The 16676-nt window shown below is 41.8% G+C and overlaps 1 long non-coding RNA gene across 1 annotated transcript in view; it reads right to left on the bottom strand.

The window, feature by feature from the left end:
- The window catches only part of LOC112824671 (uncharacterized), an 80651-nt gene that overhangs the window by 16427 nt on the left and 47548 nt on the right, over nucleotides 1-16676 (bottom strand). Inside the window, exon 2 of the long non-coding RNA XR_012379220.1 lies at nucleotides 9179-9219. This is a non-coding gene — a long non-coding RNA (uncharacterized lncRNA). The remainder of the gene's footprint in view (nucleotides 1-9178; nucleotides 9220-16676) is intronic.

The following is a 16676-nucleotide window of genomic DNA, read 5'->3' on the forward strand; positions in this document are numbered from 1 at the left end:
TGCTCAGGTTCTGTTCTGTATCTCCTCATTGCAAGATCTAAGTAGATAGAGCTTCCACTATTAGAACTGTCAATTGCTTTGGCAAGGGAAAGACACAATAGGATGTGCACTGGTCTTAAGTTTCTTCTCAGATATGTCACACATTTCATTGGCTGAAGCAGGTGACTGTTTCAAGTGGGCAAGGAATTGTGAACCTACCACATTCCTGCAGGAAGGAGAAGCAGAATACTTGTGAACAATCCAATTGACTGTGACCTATTTGGAGCTATCTAAGGGTTATTATAATTCTGGAAGATTTGCAAGTCCAGCTGAAATACTTTAACAGGATACCCAGGAAGAGCCAGAAAGGCAGTTCAGTCTATGTACATGTCCCTCTTCTAACAGTCTAATGTCTCTAAGGGACCATGTCTTTTTAATGTTCATACCACTAGAAGCACCTGGTCAGTCTTTGATAAATAACTGAGACATACTCTAGGGACCAACTGACCAAAGAATGAAGAGTGACTTCTAAGGAATTTTCCAAAAGTGACTTTTCCAGATTACTAGCTGAGGTCCCCACATGGGTTTTCTGGGCCCCCTCAGCTGTGTACTTTCTGATTTCAGAGTCCTGGAAGGAAGGGTCCCCTGGGTAACCATTGCTGCTATGTGGATCAATTGCTCTATGCTCTTTGCTGCCACTAAATATTAACAAAGCCAAGTAAAAGATCTTGTGGCATAGCAAAAGTGTGTTTGAAGGAGACAGAAGAATAAATTTCTTTGGATCAACAAGAAAATCCACAAGATCTTCAACAGCATGTACATGACACAGGGCTCCAGTCCACTTCATCGTGAGACCTGTGGCCATTCTGAGTGGAGTTACTGGACTGTTTTAAAGTCTACAAGGTTCTTCTATTGACTTTGAATTAATCACTCAAGAACCAACAGATACCATTTGTTCACATTTGGCAAACATTGCATAGATAATGATGACTATTAACATGGTCCCTGTTTTCATGGAACTTTCAGACCAGTGCAGGGGTAGAGGAGAGGACTGCCATTAAACAAACACATAAATGAGTCTATAATTAAAATTGACACATGTACTTTGAAGGAAAAGGTCACCATTCTATGAAAACATGTAACAATAGAACCCGATCTAAGGAGGGAAAGTGAAAAGGGGGGAGGGGCACGCAGGGCATTCAGAGGTGCCTTTCTAGAAATAATGTTGGAGCTGATATCTAAAGAATAACTAGGGATTGAACAAATCAAGTTTAGGGGTAAAAAGTGGTTTTAGGCAAGGGGAAATATGGGGGCAAAGGGTCTGGAGTAGAAGGGTTTAAGTTTTTAAAACTAAAAAAAAAAAAAAAAAATTAAAAACAAAAAAACAAAAAAAGTTGAGCCAGAGTGTGGAGAATGGTGAAAGACAAAGCCGTGCTGTAGGTTATATTAAGAACGTGGTCTTTGTCTCGACTGTAATGAAAAGCCTTTCACAAAAGCTTTTTGTGTGAATCTCTGGATGGGGGACCAGAGAGGGAGAGCTTACATGAAAAAGCAGCAATGACCTTCAGTAACTTAACTCTAGAGTTAGGGTTCCCTGCCGTATCCTGCTAATGTGAAGGAGGGACAGTGGCAACCACCATTTGCTAGAGTGAGTTTCTCTGCACACAAATCCTTCAAGGTGCGGCTTTCAAAAAGTACTGTGTTCAAATAAATTTTCAAAGCAGTTGTATACTCCCTAGCACCTCTAGAGAGTCATAAAACAAAGTAACTATATACAAGGTCAAGTCCTACTGGAAAGGTCAACATTGCTTAGCCCAATATTTCTAAAACTTACGTGATCATTGAGGCATCGTATTTTCAAATAAATCTGACTTCCAACCTGTGGGGCTAATATTCAGTGAAATACTCTTTCAGGCTGGTGTAGACAATATGGGTTCATACATGATCATAAATTATCAGTTTAAAAAATACAGTAATCCCCCCTTATCTGTGAGGCATATGTTAAAGACCCTTAGTGGATGCTTGAAACAGCACAGAGTACCAGACCTTGTACGTACTATGTCTTTTCCTATACATACATTTCTATGATAAAAGTTATAAATTAGGTACAGTAAGAAATTAACAATAACTAATAAGATAGAACAATTATACTGTAATAAAAGGTATATATGAATGTGGTTTTCCTCAATCTCTCTCAAAATATCTTCATGCACTGTACTCATCCTTCTTCTTGGGATGATGTGAGATGCAGTGAGGTGAAGGATGCAGGCATTGTGACATAACGTTAGGCTACTATTGACCTTCTGACAACATATCAGAAGGAGGATCATCTGCTTCAACACCATAGTTGACCATGGGTAACAAACCGTGGAAGACAAAACTACAAAGAAGGGACAATTACTGTAAAAAGGAAACCTTTTCTTAAACATGAGTTTTTAAAATATGGATAGTAACAAGTAACCAGCCAGAAAAACCATAACCGGCTCCAGAACACCAATGTGTCAAAATCCCACAGTTGAGAACCACTGGGTGGGAGGCCAATAAGAAGAATAATGTCTGGCCAAGGAATGGCTTAACAACCCCCGGGAACCTACTGATGCCTCTGTTGATTCCAGAATGTTCTCTGACAAGTGTGTCAGGAGAAATCAACCAAAGTGTTCTGCAAGGTGTGAAGCTTCAAGAGCATGGTCTTTGGCAGTCAAACGCATGGCAGTCTTGATCCAGGAGTTGTGGGTGTGATTGCACAGGATTGCTTAAACGAAACCCCCTTCTGTCATTACTAAGCCTGAGGAAAATTAAGTCAAGATTCCTCACAGAAGGGCCAGAGCTTGTAGTTCAAAGAAGAGAGAATCAAGGATCACATGGTGGACACAAGATGGTGGATGCAGAGAGCTGGAGCACAGGGCAAACCTCGCAGCTCTTGGGGTGGATCGTCTGTAGGAGGAAATGAGCAGAGCGTGTCCTGGGCAGGAGGGAGGATGATGTGGTAACACCAGGCTTACCAAGGTTGGGGCGTTAGAAAGTGAAGGCTGGAGGAGAACTTAGAGACCCCCCCCAGTCCTAGTTGCTTGTTTTATGGATGGAGCCCTTAGTCACCACAGAACTCTTCTGGAGGCACACTGCCAGAGAGTGTTTGAGTCCAAGCGAGAATGTCATGTGTGTACCCATCATTCCAGTCCACATCAGCCACGTGGGAAGGGCGGTGGCAATGCTGGCACTGTGACAGTCATCATTTAAAGAAAAGCCAGTGTTAATCTCTCTGGAGCCTGGATTGATTATGAAGAAATTTTGTTACTTCTTAAGAGACAAGAAGGCTGATGTTTTTAGGTATACATGAATCTGGGAATAGAAAACAGGCAGTTCCTAAAATGAGACATAATTTTTTCCTTTTCCCCATTCATTCAGAAAAATTTATATTCACCTTTTTGGCTCCAAGCAAGATCAAATAAGTACACTCAGCCTCATCTCTCCTATTAACTATAGCTAAAAACCCTAGACAAAATCACACATAATTTAACTATCAGAAGGCTCTGACAGGTGGATGAAAACAGGCACAGTGGGTAAGGATCACTGGACTCAAGAAGATGACCTGGCAGTGATTTCTGAGGTTTTTGTTTTTGGGGTTTTTTGGGGGGTTCCTCTTTTTGCCTCTTATATATCCTGACCCACATATTAAAACAGCCTGAAACCCGGGGGGAAAAAAAAAAGGCCCAGGGAAAGCCATGGCATCTGGAAAGGGAGGACCCAGTGGGACCAAACTCTTTTGACTTTACCAGCCCTTCTCCAGGCAACCACCAGCAAAAACTGGTTACCCTTCCACACACCCACTCCCCCCTGGTAACCGAACTGGTCACTAAGGGACAGAGTCCTGTTGATCCTACCTGCCCTATACCAGCAGAGTCCTAGCAAAGAGGCAAAGGTCCTTCTTAACACACAGCTGACCCCATGGGCAAGCTAAAGTCCCAGCTTTCCAACCAGAACACTGGGACACCTTGGGAACCAGAGGTTACAGAGTGTGTGAGGAGTCGTGAGGAAGGAGCCGGAGAAATTGCTCCTTTACCACCGCATGTGAAGTTCCTGGCTCACACGTGAGCTGAGCATGTGTAAAATCGCCTAGAATCAGCACCATGCAGACTTTGAACTTGGAACTATAGGGTAGACCACGGCCCAGGTTTCAGACTCGCAGCTGAGTGGTATACAGGCAGGGCAGATCAGAAGAGCACTGTAAATACTTTCAAATCTAAACCGACATTGGAATCACAGACCATAGAAAGCAGACCAGGTTGTGCAGTCTGAACCTAAACAGGTTGCCTGCCTGGTTAAAAAAAAAAAAAAAAAGCCCAAACTTTCTAGATTTAAAAAGGATTCAGAGTTTCATGACATAATATTCAAAATATCCAAGCGGCAACCGCAAATCACTCCATATACAGAAGACCAGGGAGACCTAAATCACTCTCAAGGGAAAGGCAGTCAGTATAAGCCAACCCTGAGAAGGCTAAAATATTAGAATTGCTAGACAAAGACCCTAACGCTGTTATTATAAATATGCTTCAAGAAGGTATATATTTTGTATATGAGTGGAAAGATAGAAGTTTGCAGTAAAAACAAAAGCTATCAAAAGGAACAAAATGGAAGTTTTAGAATTGAAAAATTCACTGAAAAGACTCAACAGCAGACTGGAAAAGAACTCTACCTTATGACATAGACAAAGCTTAACTCAAAATGGATCACAGAACCGAATATAAAATTAGTTTTAATTTTAAACAAATTAGCTAAATTAGAACTAAATATAAAGTTAAATTGAACTCATGGAAGAAAAACTGGAAAAAGCTTTGACTTTAGGTTAGACAGAGTTCTTAGAAACCAGAAATAAGGATCGTCCATAAAGAAAACATGGTCGAAGTTGTCTTCATAGAATAAAGAAGCCTTTACTCTGCAAAGGACATTGTTAACATCCTATGAAAAGAAAGGTCATAAGCTAGAAGAAAATATTCGTGATCACCTGTAAGACAAAAGGATTTGTATCCAGAATACATAAAGAACTCAAGATTCAATGACCAGAAACAGACCATATTCAAAAATGGGCAAAACATTGACATACACTTCACCAAAGAAGATATATGGATAGCAAATAAGTTGCTTGAGACTAATAAGATTAATAACATGGTTGAAAAGATGCTTCAATATAATTTATTAGTGATGTGCTGATTAAATGACAATTCTAAGAGTCAGTGAGGATGCAAATCAGGAGGAACTCTCATACATTGCTGGTGGTAATATAAGGTGGTACAGTCGCTCTGGAAGATTGTTTGGGAAGTTCTTATCAAGTTAAATATGTACTTACCATATGACCAAGCAATCCCCCTTCCAGGCATTTATCCTAGAGCAATGAAACTTAGGTTCACCCAAAAAACTGCACACAAATGTTTATAGCAGCATTATTCATAAGCACAAAAAAACTAGAAACAACCAAATAGTTTCAGTGGGTGACAGGATGAACAAACTATAATCCATCCACATAATGGGATACTACCCAGCAATAAAAATGAATGAACTATGAATTCAAATGCATTATGCTAAGTCTCAGTATCAAAAGGTAACATACTCTGGGATTCCATTTATAAGACATTCTGGAAAAGAAACAGTGTTGGAACAGAGAATGGATGGGTGATTTCCAGGGATTATGAATGGGAAGAAGGTCTAACTAAAAAGAGGTAGGAGGAAGGAATTCTTTGGGATATTGCACTTGTTCTATACCCTGGTTGTAAAGCTGGTTATAAGAATCTACGCCTGTGTAAAAATGTACACACTGTGCACCAAAATGTGAATTCTACTCTGTGATTTCTTAAAACTAAAGAAAACTTTATGGAGTTCATACTAGATACCATAATCTCTAATAATAAAAGGACAATTTGATCTTTTGAGAGGGAATTCAGCTGCATAATGTGAAAATGTAACTTTTGAGATTTCCAGGAGTCTGATTATCATCCCCAAATTGCCTCGAATGCTCATCAATTGAATCTATTCTAGGACTTTTCTGTGTCGGCAGGCCTCCTGTGGACTTGGGGAAAGAAGGGTGTACTCGTGATATTAAGAGGAGTCAGAAATAGGTCTTAGGACTTAAAGACAGGGTGTTTGATTGGAAAATTTAAGAATTTCTTTCACTCATGGTTGGTGCTGACAAGTAACTTGAAACCATGGAGCAGATGCTGTGTTGGGAACAGCTGGGGTCCAAGCACCATCTTGCCCAGAGCAATAGAGGCAGAGTTTCAGCTAATCCTGTGGTTGCTTAGCCCTCCCTGCATGCAGTTCCAGCTGGCCTTTTATTTGGGGTGGGAATGGTGGGAATGGGAATTTATATTCATGTGTTCTGTAAATAAGAAAAAGGTTCTGCATGTCTGAGATGACCCAAAGCGGAAAAATGGGTGGCGCTGACCAGCTATAAAAGTATAAGACAATGGATATAAAAACCTGGGTAATAACTTTATTATTGAATGTCATACCCTGATACACATTTCTGTCTCTCAATGTGCCCAGACTCCAGGCTAATAGAATAGACTCTTTGAAGCAATGAAGTTTACTGCATGGAAATCCAGGTGGCTCTACTCGATAGAGTAAGTTTTGCTTTCAGTTAAAGTGAGACCAACTTATTCATCGAGAAAAATTAGCTTCGAAGGTACAGGTGTGTTTCCCAAACAACATGCAAACAGGCCCTCCCTCCCATAATTAGAGGAAGCAAAATCCCACCTGACCAAGGAGATGAACACTGCTGTGATTATTTTCATTTCAAAAGGATCCACTTAAAATATTTACTCTAGTAGTCCCTTCAAGTGTGGACCACCTCTGGGGCATTTGGATTTTTCATAAATCATTAAGCACCAGGCCGAGGGCGTGCAGTGATGGGGAGTTCAGTGTCCTTGCCAATTGAAGATCAATAGAAGTGAAGGTGCATCGTCCCTGGAATGATGCTGTGAGTCAATGGGAGAGACGGGGTTATGATTTAAACCCAGCGCTTTAGGAAGTGTGTCCATGGAATGAAGGGAATGGTCTCGGTGATGAAGAGGTGGGAAACCGTTCCTCCCAGAGTGGGTTGCAGGGTGCCACGAGAAAACCAGGAATGTCCTGTCACCTCTGCCCACTTATACTCTCTCCACTCAAAGGGCCTATGACTGGAGGTGACAGGTCTTGGTGAAGCTCAATGCATTCTGCCTCTGGGCCTCACTTGCTCATTATAGAAGGCTGCAATTTCATTTCAGATCGGCAGTGTAAAACCTGTTGTCATATTTTATGTGATGATGTTAACTCTGCTATGAAATTATACCCTGAGAATACCCCAGAGCCGGCTCAGTACATATAAATAGCCATTTATCAGATGCAACCCATAATCTTCCCGCTGCTGTGACCCATTCTGTAATTTTCCCTCAGCTGACAAGCTACAAATGAAGAGTGTACTTAGATTTCAGTTATGAGGTTTAAAATATGGATGTGGATATAAAAAGCTAAGCCCTTCAAGAAGAAACCAGGGAATTTTCCCATTAAATTCTGAGGGCCTTCATCCATCTGCTTTATAATCATGCAAGAATCCTGTGATCCCTTCACTGACCTCTGACACAATCTCTCCCCCACTGATTCTGTCACCTCTCCCCCTTCTAACTGGCCCACCACCCACACCTGTGCCCATTCCCTCACACCCACCAGCACGCATGCTTTCTTCATACGTGCTTGTAGAACATCTCCATAAGCTGAGAACCTCAGAGTCTTTGTGGACATATTGATGTAAGTTTTAATGACAGAGTTGGTTTTTTCCAACAAAATCAGCATTCATGTAATATCGATGGGTGCCAACCATGATGTACTAGATACCTCACACATTTGCTCTCATTTTATATATGAAGAAACAGAGGTTCAGAACAAACTACATCTAAGGTGACACAGAGTTAACACCAGACCCAGAGTCTGAACCCGAGTAGCAGACCCTTTAGTAACTACCACAAACTTGGTGGGCTAATAGAAATGTGTCCTCTCACAGTCCTGAAGGCCAGAAGTCTGAAATCAAGATGTCGGCGGGTCACGCTCCTTCCCAGGTCTCTAGGGGAGAACCCAGTCCTTGTCTTTTCAGTTTCTGGTGGCTGTCCACGTTCCTTGACTTCTGGCTCCTTGTCTCGGCTCCATCTTCACATCACCTTCCCTGTGTCTCTCAAAACTCCCTCTGCCTCACTCTTAACAAGGTTACGTGTGATTGCACTTAAGGCCCGTGTGGCTGGACCAGGATAAGCCCCTTCACTTAATCAAGAGCCATAACTTAAGCACACCTTTTGCCATTTAGAATAACATTCACAGGTTCTGGGAATTTTATGTGGGTATCTTGGGGTGGGGGTGTGGATGAATTTTTAGCTGACCACAGAATCCAAAGCGTCAAGGTCCCCATTCTGGGGTCCCCACCACTAATGCATGAGAAATCCTTGAGCTGGAGGTAGGGGTTGTGTCACCTACAAGTCCAAGTATCTCCTTAGCCAGATCCAGTTACTTGAAATTTCCAGGGACCTGAAATTCACAAACTCCTTTGGATTTAAACATTAAGACATCATGAACAGGACAAGATATCTGGGAAGCCTAAGTGATGAGGCATTGCTAGTCACAATCACCTTAACAGAGATCAGTTTATCAGATTAACCCTAGTCACTCATGGCCTTGCAGAAATGAAATCAGTCAGGTCAAATCTGATGGATATTACGTTTCTTCAGGTACATTATGTTGACAGGAACAGTGGCTTCGAAATGCCCCTCGAGCTTTTTTTTTTTTTTTTTGAGGCCTTATCTGCTGGATACCAGAACATCTGGATGAAAAAGCTGCAGTATTTAATGAATTGTGTTTAAGTTTTATCTAAAGAACAACTTTTATATGCTTGGTTATTGAAAGAAGTTAGCTATCTGGCAGTTTCCTTTTAGGTTTAAATTGTTTGTCAGATTGGCATTTCTTGATCCATTTGTTTGTTATTCCTATGTCCCCACACTGGGAACTCTCCAAAATATTTTGTTTTACCTCCTGAATAAGACCTTTTTGTAACCTTTTTAAAAATGCTAATTTTTTAAAGAATTTTATGTCGACATTAAAGAACACCTTTGAAAGGCTAAAAAAGCATCACCCATAATCCCACGAACCTAGCAAACAAGAGTTTTCATGAGGAGAATGTTCTAACCTTATTGAACATCGCCGGGCTCCTCCAGCAACAGCTTGAGACTGTAAAAGAGAAACAGGAAAATACTTGCTTTTCAGTTGTGAGGCAAAGAACTATTTCGAGAACTGATTAAAGCACTTAGGTACCCTGGCAACAGTCTTATGAATAAATAGTTCTTCATCATGCCCTGACACCAGAAAATGCTAACAGATGTGATCAAATAAGCGGGCAATCACCTGGTAAAATCCCGGGTACTATAAATTTTCATTGTGATTCATTGGAACTTTATGCTAGAACTTCACCATAGAAATCAGATGGAGTCCCTGGGAAAGTTTGGATGTTCCAGGGCAGAATGCTCTCTTGGTGTCTCACCAACACCCAAGTCACCCCTTTGAGCCCAAGGAATGTATTCTTACCTTTAGGATTACTAGGAAAGGGTGCCTGGGTGGTACCCAGGTTAAGTTAAGCATCTGCCTCTGGCTCAGGTCATGATCTCAGGGTCCTGGGATCAATCCCACCTCGGGCTCCCTGCTCATCGGGGAGTCTGCTTCTCCCTCTGCTGCCCTCCCTGCTTGTGTTCGCTCTCTGTCAAATAAATAAATAAAAATCTTAAAAAAAAAAAAGTTTACCAGGAAATACCAGAGAAACATTTTTTTTTCCCTTGAGGGAAAACACTAACATGAGGCTCTTTGGGGAGCTTTGAGGGGGCACCAAGGGATGAATCTAGATTGGTGGCACTGGATTTTCTAAGACTGCCTCCATGCGGTACAGAGTAGTTTTCATTTTCTTCTTGTCCTGAAGGATGTTTGGATACATGGTATTAGTTGCTTTGCTAAAATCATAAGAAGGAAGAACAGAGGTGCTGGTGCCAGCCTGCCTTGTGTGAGTTCCAGCTCTGTCACAAATTAGCTGTGTGACCTCCGGAAAATTAATTGACCACTCGTGCCTTTGTTTCCTCATCTGGAAAATGGGGATAATGGTAATACTTGCTGCATAGGATTATTTGAGGCCTGAATGAGTGAAGTGCTTGGAGCTTGGCCCATGATGTATGCTCAGTAAACGTCGATGATGGTTAATCTAACACCTTTCCTTGGAAAATCATGCTGAGTCCAGGGATTTTTTACCCCTTTATTCCACCCAGTACTCACAAACTGTCTGCTAATTAAGCCAGCCTGGCATTTTGCCAGGGATCAGCATCAAGCCCACTGGGTGTTGGTTTCTGAAATACGGAGCCCACTTCTAGGAGTGAGCACGACATTTGTCCTTAAGCCTCAGGTTTTGTGTAAGGGTTCCACAGGTGCACCTGCATATCTTTCATCCAGCCAGCAGAGATTTGGGTCCATTTAAAGCAAGTAAGGTAGAGGGGGCCTGGGTGGCTCAATCGGTTAATTATCTGCCGTCCGCTGAGGCCATGATCTCAGAGTCCTGGGATGGAGGCCCTGCATGGAGCCCTGGGTCGAGTGAAGCCCTGCATTGAGCAACACCCCCGCCACACACACTGCGTGGGGCTCCATGCTCAGTGGGGACTCGGCTTCTCCCTTGCTCTCTGCCCCTCCCCCTGCTTGTGCTCACTCTCTCAAATAAATAAATAAATACAATCTTTAAAAAAAAATAAAGCAAGTAAGGTAGACTCTTACTTTTTAGTCAGTGTTAAGTGCTCAAATCCTGTCCTGTCCTGTATCACGCTATTATCATTTGAAGATCATTTTCCTTGAGAGAAAAGGTTAAAGAAACACACGGAATGAATTGTTCTGCCTTCTTTGTGCTGCTGTTAACACCAAAACAGCCATGGACGTAGGCTTCCTTGTTCTTCTTCCAACTCCAAAGATAACTAAAACACCTTTTCACGTACTATTATGCTTCCATGCCTCCCCTAAGTCTGTCCTTTAGGTACAGGAAAGGGGACCCATTCTTTGTATTTGCCCCTGACTGGATCTTCTTCATTCTTTAAGAGACCCGGCCCATCACAGAGCCCCCTCTGTGGCCATGCTGACCTGTTTCCTTGGGTGCCGCCTCCCCATCCTGTTCACGGTCATGTAGGACCGAGAGTTACAATGTAAGCCACCTTTCCTGTTTTGAATTTAGTCTATGGGATTACAGCTATTTTTAATTCAAACTTTTTAAATTCTCTTTTCTTAAAATCCAGGGTGTATGTCAGAACTTCAACAAACATTTTCTTTCTACACTATCATGTGAAGTGCCGTGGATGTGAGACTGCTGTAATTCTACTTCTTTCCTTCCAGTTTGGCAGGTTGGGTCAGGAGAGAGCAGAAAGTAACTGTTTCTTTCATTGCATCTTCCACCTTCTGAGGGATTCGTTAGCAAGGGAATCAAGAATTTATTAGATGTTGTAGTCTGGGTTTTTGTTTTGTTTGTTTTTTTGGAGGAAGACACAATGAGACTCTCATTAATTATTTTAAGCAAACTTTTCATTGGAATATAGCACAGGAACAAGAAAACACTTTCAATCCTAAGTGTAGAGCTCAATAAGTTTTCACAAAGTGAACACACCTCTCTAGTCACCTAACATGAAACCTATCAGCTCTGCTGAAACTTCCCTCTTCCTCATAAATTCGTTTTAATGGAGTTATAATCTGTTCTGGAAGAGGGTAATTATCCTAACAGGAGCTAACACTTGTTGAGAACCTGAACTATGTGTCAAACCCTATGCTAAACAATTTATATGCCTTGCCTCTTTTCATCCTCACAGCAGCTCTATGAGATGGGTCTTATTATTTCCCCCATCTTAAAGATAAGAAATTGAAGCTGGGAATGGCAAGATCACTAGCCAATAAGAAATGGAGCTGGGGTTCAAATCCAGATCTAGCTAATTCTAGAGACTGCATTTTTACCACTGCAGGAGTTACACCTTTTCCAGCTTCTATTCAGCCAGCCGGGCACTACGGACATTGGAGCCAGATAGTTCTGTCACAGGAAACGTCCTGTGCATCACAGTATGTTTATAAGCATCCCTGGCCTCTACCCACAAGATGCCAGAAGCACAATTCCCTCTGCCTCAGCGATAATCCAAAATGTCCCCACACATTGCCAAATGTTCTCTGGAGAGTAAAAGTGCCCCCCGTTGAGAACCATTGCTGTAGAAAATGATCCCATACTTCCAAGCTTGCCTTCTCTCTCCTCACCGATTTGCAATCTGCCATGAGTCCCTCTGAAATAAATGCATGTTCACACAGGTGCACACTTTCCTGGTAGGTAGTGCGATTCTAAACTCCTGGGATCCATCAGTTCTTTTGGAACCACTGCCTCACTGCCCGGGTTGCATTTAAGAATCTGAATTATGCAAACACATTCTTTGCCACGCAGTCTCCCGAAGCCCCAGATACCACTGCTCCAGCCGCAGCTGTCATGGCTGCTGTGTCTCTTGCCTTTGACTTTCTAGTAGAAACTCAGTGAGCACGTCTTCTGACACCCTCACACACATCATCCTCCATGTATCTATCTGTCTGAGTCATGGAAGGAGAAGCTGGTATACTCAAAAAGGGCAAGGTGAGAAGCAGTTAGTAGACATTACTTATGGAGGGGAGAGCATGATTTGGGGAAACTGAGGCAAGATACTGCAGCACGCTGGGTGTGGTAACCGTAGGGAGGCAATACCACTTCTAGGACTGAAGAGGCAAGAGGAAGACGTGGTTATTTGAGCCCAGAGACAGTTCCTATATGGTGGCTCTCACTGGCTCAAGCCAAATAGAAGGCATGGGGGCCCAGTGATGCAGGCTGTATGGTCAGAGTCCCAGGCACAGAGCAGCAGGGAGAAGGGCAGAGAGTGGATCTGGATGGGCAAGTGGAAGAGGTACAGCACAGTAGCTTTACAGTTTGATCTGAGTACATTTCTCTGCTCCCTTCCCCAGATTTCCTTTTGAAGTCCTCTTTATCAGATCAGAGGGCTTCCTGCCAAACGTGTTATCCTGGTTTTGAAAGATGCCTTCTTCTTCTTGCTGGGAGCTCATCATTCTGGCATCACCAGCCATGGTTTAGAAAACCAAATCCTGGGTTTTGATAACACCGATTTAGCCAGCTGTTCATTTCTCCTCTCCTCCCTTCTCTGCCAAGATTACAAACTTCAACTGGAAGAAATTAGAAAACCTGACTCACCTTGTGAGATCAGGGTGGGTTTCTCTATTAGCTTCAGGAAGGAGTAATTCACCTTCTAGCCCTTTCTTTGCCTGATGTCCAGATCAGGATTTCTCAAACCTGTCAGTGTCTGGGTGTTCTCTCAATTGATCTCAAGGACACATAATGCTGCATTTTCCTCGGATCTGGATTCATCCTGAGCAGGAAGGTCTTTAGGGCTGGGGGGAAAGAGAGCTCCAAGATGGAAAGGTTCTATTTTTTTTCTCTTTTTCCTCCAAGCCATATACCTACTGGAATACCCCTCTGTCCTCTTAAAAATTTCCCATTTTTACTCTGTGCTGGGTTATTTCTGCCACCCAGTCTAGGAACCCTTTGTTCTCTCCGCTAAGGCTTTCTTCAAGCCCTTCTACCTTCTACAGGGAGATCAGTGGCATGTACAGCACATCTGAGAGGGGCAGACAGAGAGAGGCAGAGACAGAGAGACACCAAGTAAGCTGACTCCAGAATACTCCCTTTCATGTTCCTACTACCCGAGAGTCAAGTTGAAAAAAGAACCTTCTGTAGCTCTTTCTATAAATTTCTGCTCCTGTTTGCTTTTGAGGTCTTGGTCTCTCAGGGATTCTTGGTAGCAGTGCCATTAAGTTGACATGGCTGTTTTCCTCCCCCTCCCACCTAACGTCTGATAATCTACAGGGTATTGGTAATTAGCAGTAAATTGCACCAGCTATGAATCAAGTCCAGTTCCTTGCCATGAACACGGCGAGGCAGCAGTGCAGTTCTTGATCCACACAGACCCACGATGGCAATGACTCATGCATACCTCCCCACCTCTTGCCATGCCGGCTATTTTTGCTCCTCGGCTCCTCAGTGTAACCACAGTCTGTATTATCCTGTGTTAAGGCTCTCCCTTTCAGTCTAATGGTAAGCTTAACTAGTGGATTTTTCTTTTCTTTTCTTTTAAGATTTTATTTATTTGAGAGAGAGAGTGAGAGCGCACTCACAAGTGGGGGGTGGGGGGAGGGGCAGAGGGAGAAGCAGACTTCCCTCTGAGCAGGGAGCCTGATGTGGGGCTCGATCCCAGGACCCTGGGATCATGACCTGAGCTGAAGGCAGACGCTTAACGACTGAGCCACCCAGGCGCCCCTGGATTTTTATTTTTAATTAAGGTAGCCTAGCAGTTTAAAACAGTGCTTACAATAGTTAGACTTGAGAACAATTACATACACAAACACAAATAAAATGGATGAATTATGACAGTCTTTAACATGGGACTTTTTAAAAAATTTTCGAAGTGCTTTTAACATTTTCTTAATGTTGATAGCATTACTGTGACATATGTAAGGCAAGTATTAGTTTTCATATTACAGACGAGACAACTCAGGCAGACATTTGATTTATTCTTGCCTTTTTACTTCATTGGTCTTATGTTTATTATCAGATTAGGTTAACATCTTTAAATTCTGTCAATATCAACGTTAATTTCCTGATTTGGATAACTATAGTGTGGTTATGTCCTTGTTCTTAGGAAATATACACTGAAGTATTTAGGAATAAAGGAATGCAATCTGCTCCTCATTCTCAAATGGTAAACAAGGAAAGATTAGGGGAGCCTGGGTGGCTCAGTCAGTGAAGCATCTGACTCTTGATTTCGGCTCAGGTCATGATCTCAGGGTCCTGGGATCAAGCCCCTACACAGGCTCTGCGCTCAGTGCGGAGTCTGCATGAGGATTCTCTCTCCCTCTGTCCCTTCCCCTGCTACTGTTCTCTCTCTCTCTAAAATAAATAAATAAATCTTTAAAAAGGGAAGATTATGTGAATGCATGTATATATATATCTGTATACACCTATGTATCCATCTACATCTAGATCCATCTATTTATCTACCTACTTATATCTACCTAGAGAGTGCAAAGAGTGCAAATAAAGTGTCATTGGTTACCTTTAAAAGTAGATAAGACACTACTCTATTATCATCCCTAACTAAAAATTGGGAGATAAAAAGAAATAATAAAAAATCTACTAGACATGTATTAACGGTGACAAGGTTTAGAATGCGTACTCTCTAAACATTTGATCACATATCACAATCAGTAAAAAAATTGCTTGAACACACTCCCCCAGCATATGTTTGTTGGTTTATTTATAAATTACACATAGTACTAATATACTGATAGGGAATACATGGGTTTCAAAGTCATTGAAAACCCTTGTTTTGGAAAAATTTTAATTTTAATTAGTTTCTAAATTTTTTTACGGGTACAGGTATGAGTTTTCTTTATAGGTGACACATTTTTTATTTTCTGGCAACAAAGTCACATTCCCATCCTTCAGAATGATTTCTCCAAAGCAACAGCTTCTTCTGAAACATTGTTACTTGCTCACTTTTTGTTACTTTGAAGAAGCAGATTAAGTGTGTTTATTTGTGGGGTTTTTTTTTTTTTTTTGGAAAATATATACTTGGTTACAAACTACTTTCTTCATTTGTTGCCATAGTAAGGTCAGTATATGGGGAACACTTCCTTTTGTAAAAAGAAAAATGTTAAATTCCATTTCTAAGTCCACAGTTTTTTGGAGTGATTTTTAGTAAGTTTACTAGCAAATTTCCATGAGGTAGAAGAGATTTTCACGGTCACGCCTCATCTCATAAAAATGTACCCTAAAGATTCTGCGATGGTTGAAAGGTCTTGCTTCAGTGAAACTAGCCATGCCAGTAATACCCTATTAGCGCTTAGGCTACAGTGCATGGCGGTTAACACGGGAGGTGTCTAGTAATAGCTTCTCCTTGTAGTAGGCTGCACACGCAGCTGGTGACCGCAAGACACTGCGACAGTGATGTCAGTGTTGTTGCTCTGTGTATTAGAGAACAGTAACACTTATTTCAGTTTAGCTAAAATTTAAACACAGCTCTAATCTTTTCTTCCTGTAACCCGAAGGATTAACTTGCACTTCTCTTGAGGTACAAACTCTCATCTTTAGGGACCACTGACTTCAAGAATATATTCCACACATCTGTTCTTCCTTTCATTACTGTCCCCACCATAGGGCAGTATCATTTCCCCCACAGTGTAGGTTTTCCATCACTAAGTTCGAACTGCATGCGGCTGTCCATGCCCTGATGTCTTCTGTGCACTTCAATACTTTTCCTGTCTGGACCTTAAGACAGACAGATCTACCCAGAAAAGTCTGAAATGAAAACAGCCTTTTATTTTCAAAAATGGACATTACTTAAGATACAGGCATAGGTAGTGTTTACAATTGTAAGATACTGAAACAACCTAAATGCCCACACATAGGAGAGTGAATGAATAAACTGCAGGATCTCACACAATGGAATACTGTGCAATTATGAAAAGGAATGCACATTTTTAAAAATACTGAAAGAAAAAAATAAATAAAAACAACTGTCAGTTTAGAATTCTATACCCAG

Source organism: Callorhinus ursinus, unplaced genomic scaffold (genome assembly GCF_003265705.2).
Source record: "Callorhinus ursinus isolate GAN/ISIS: 27379988/994484 unplaced genomic scaffold, GSC_fseal_2.0 scaffold9, whole genome shotgun sequence".
Lineage (NCBI taxonomy): Eukaryota > Metazoa > Chordata > Mammalia > Carnivora > Otariidae > Callorhinus > Callorhinus ursinus.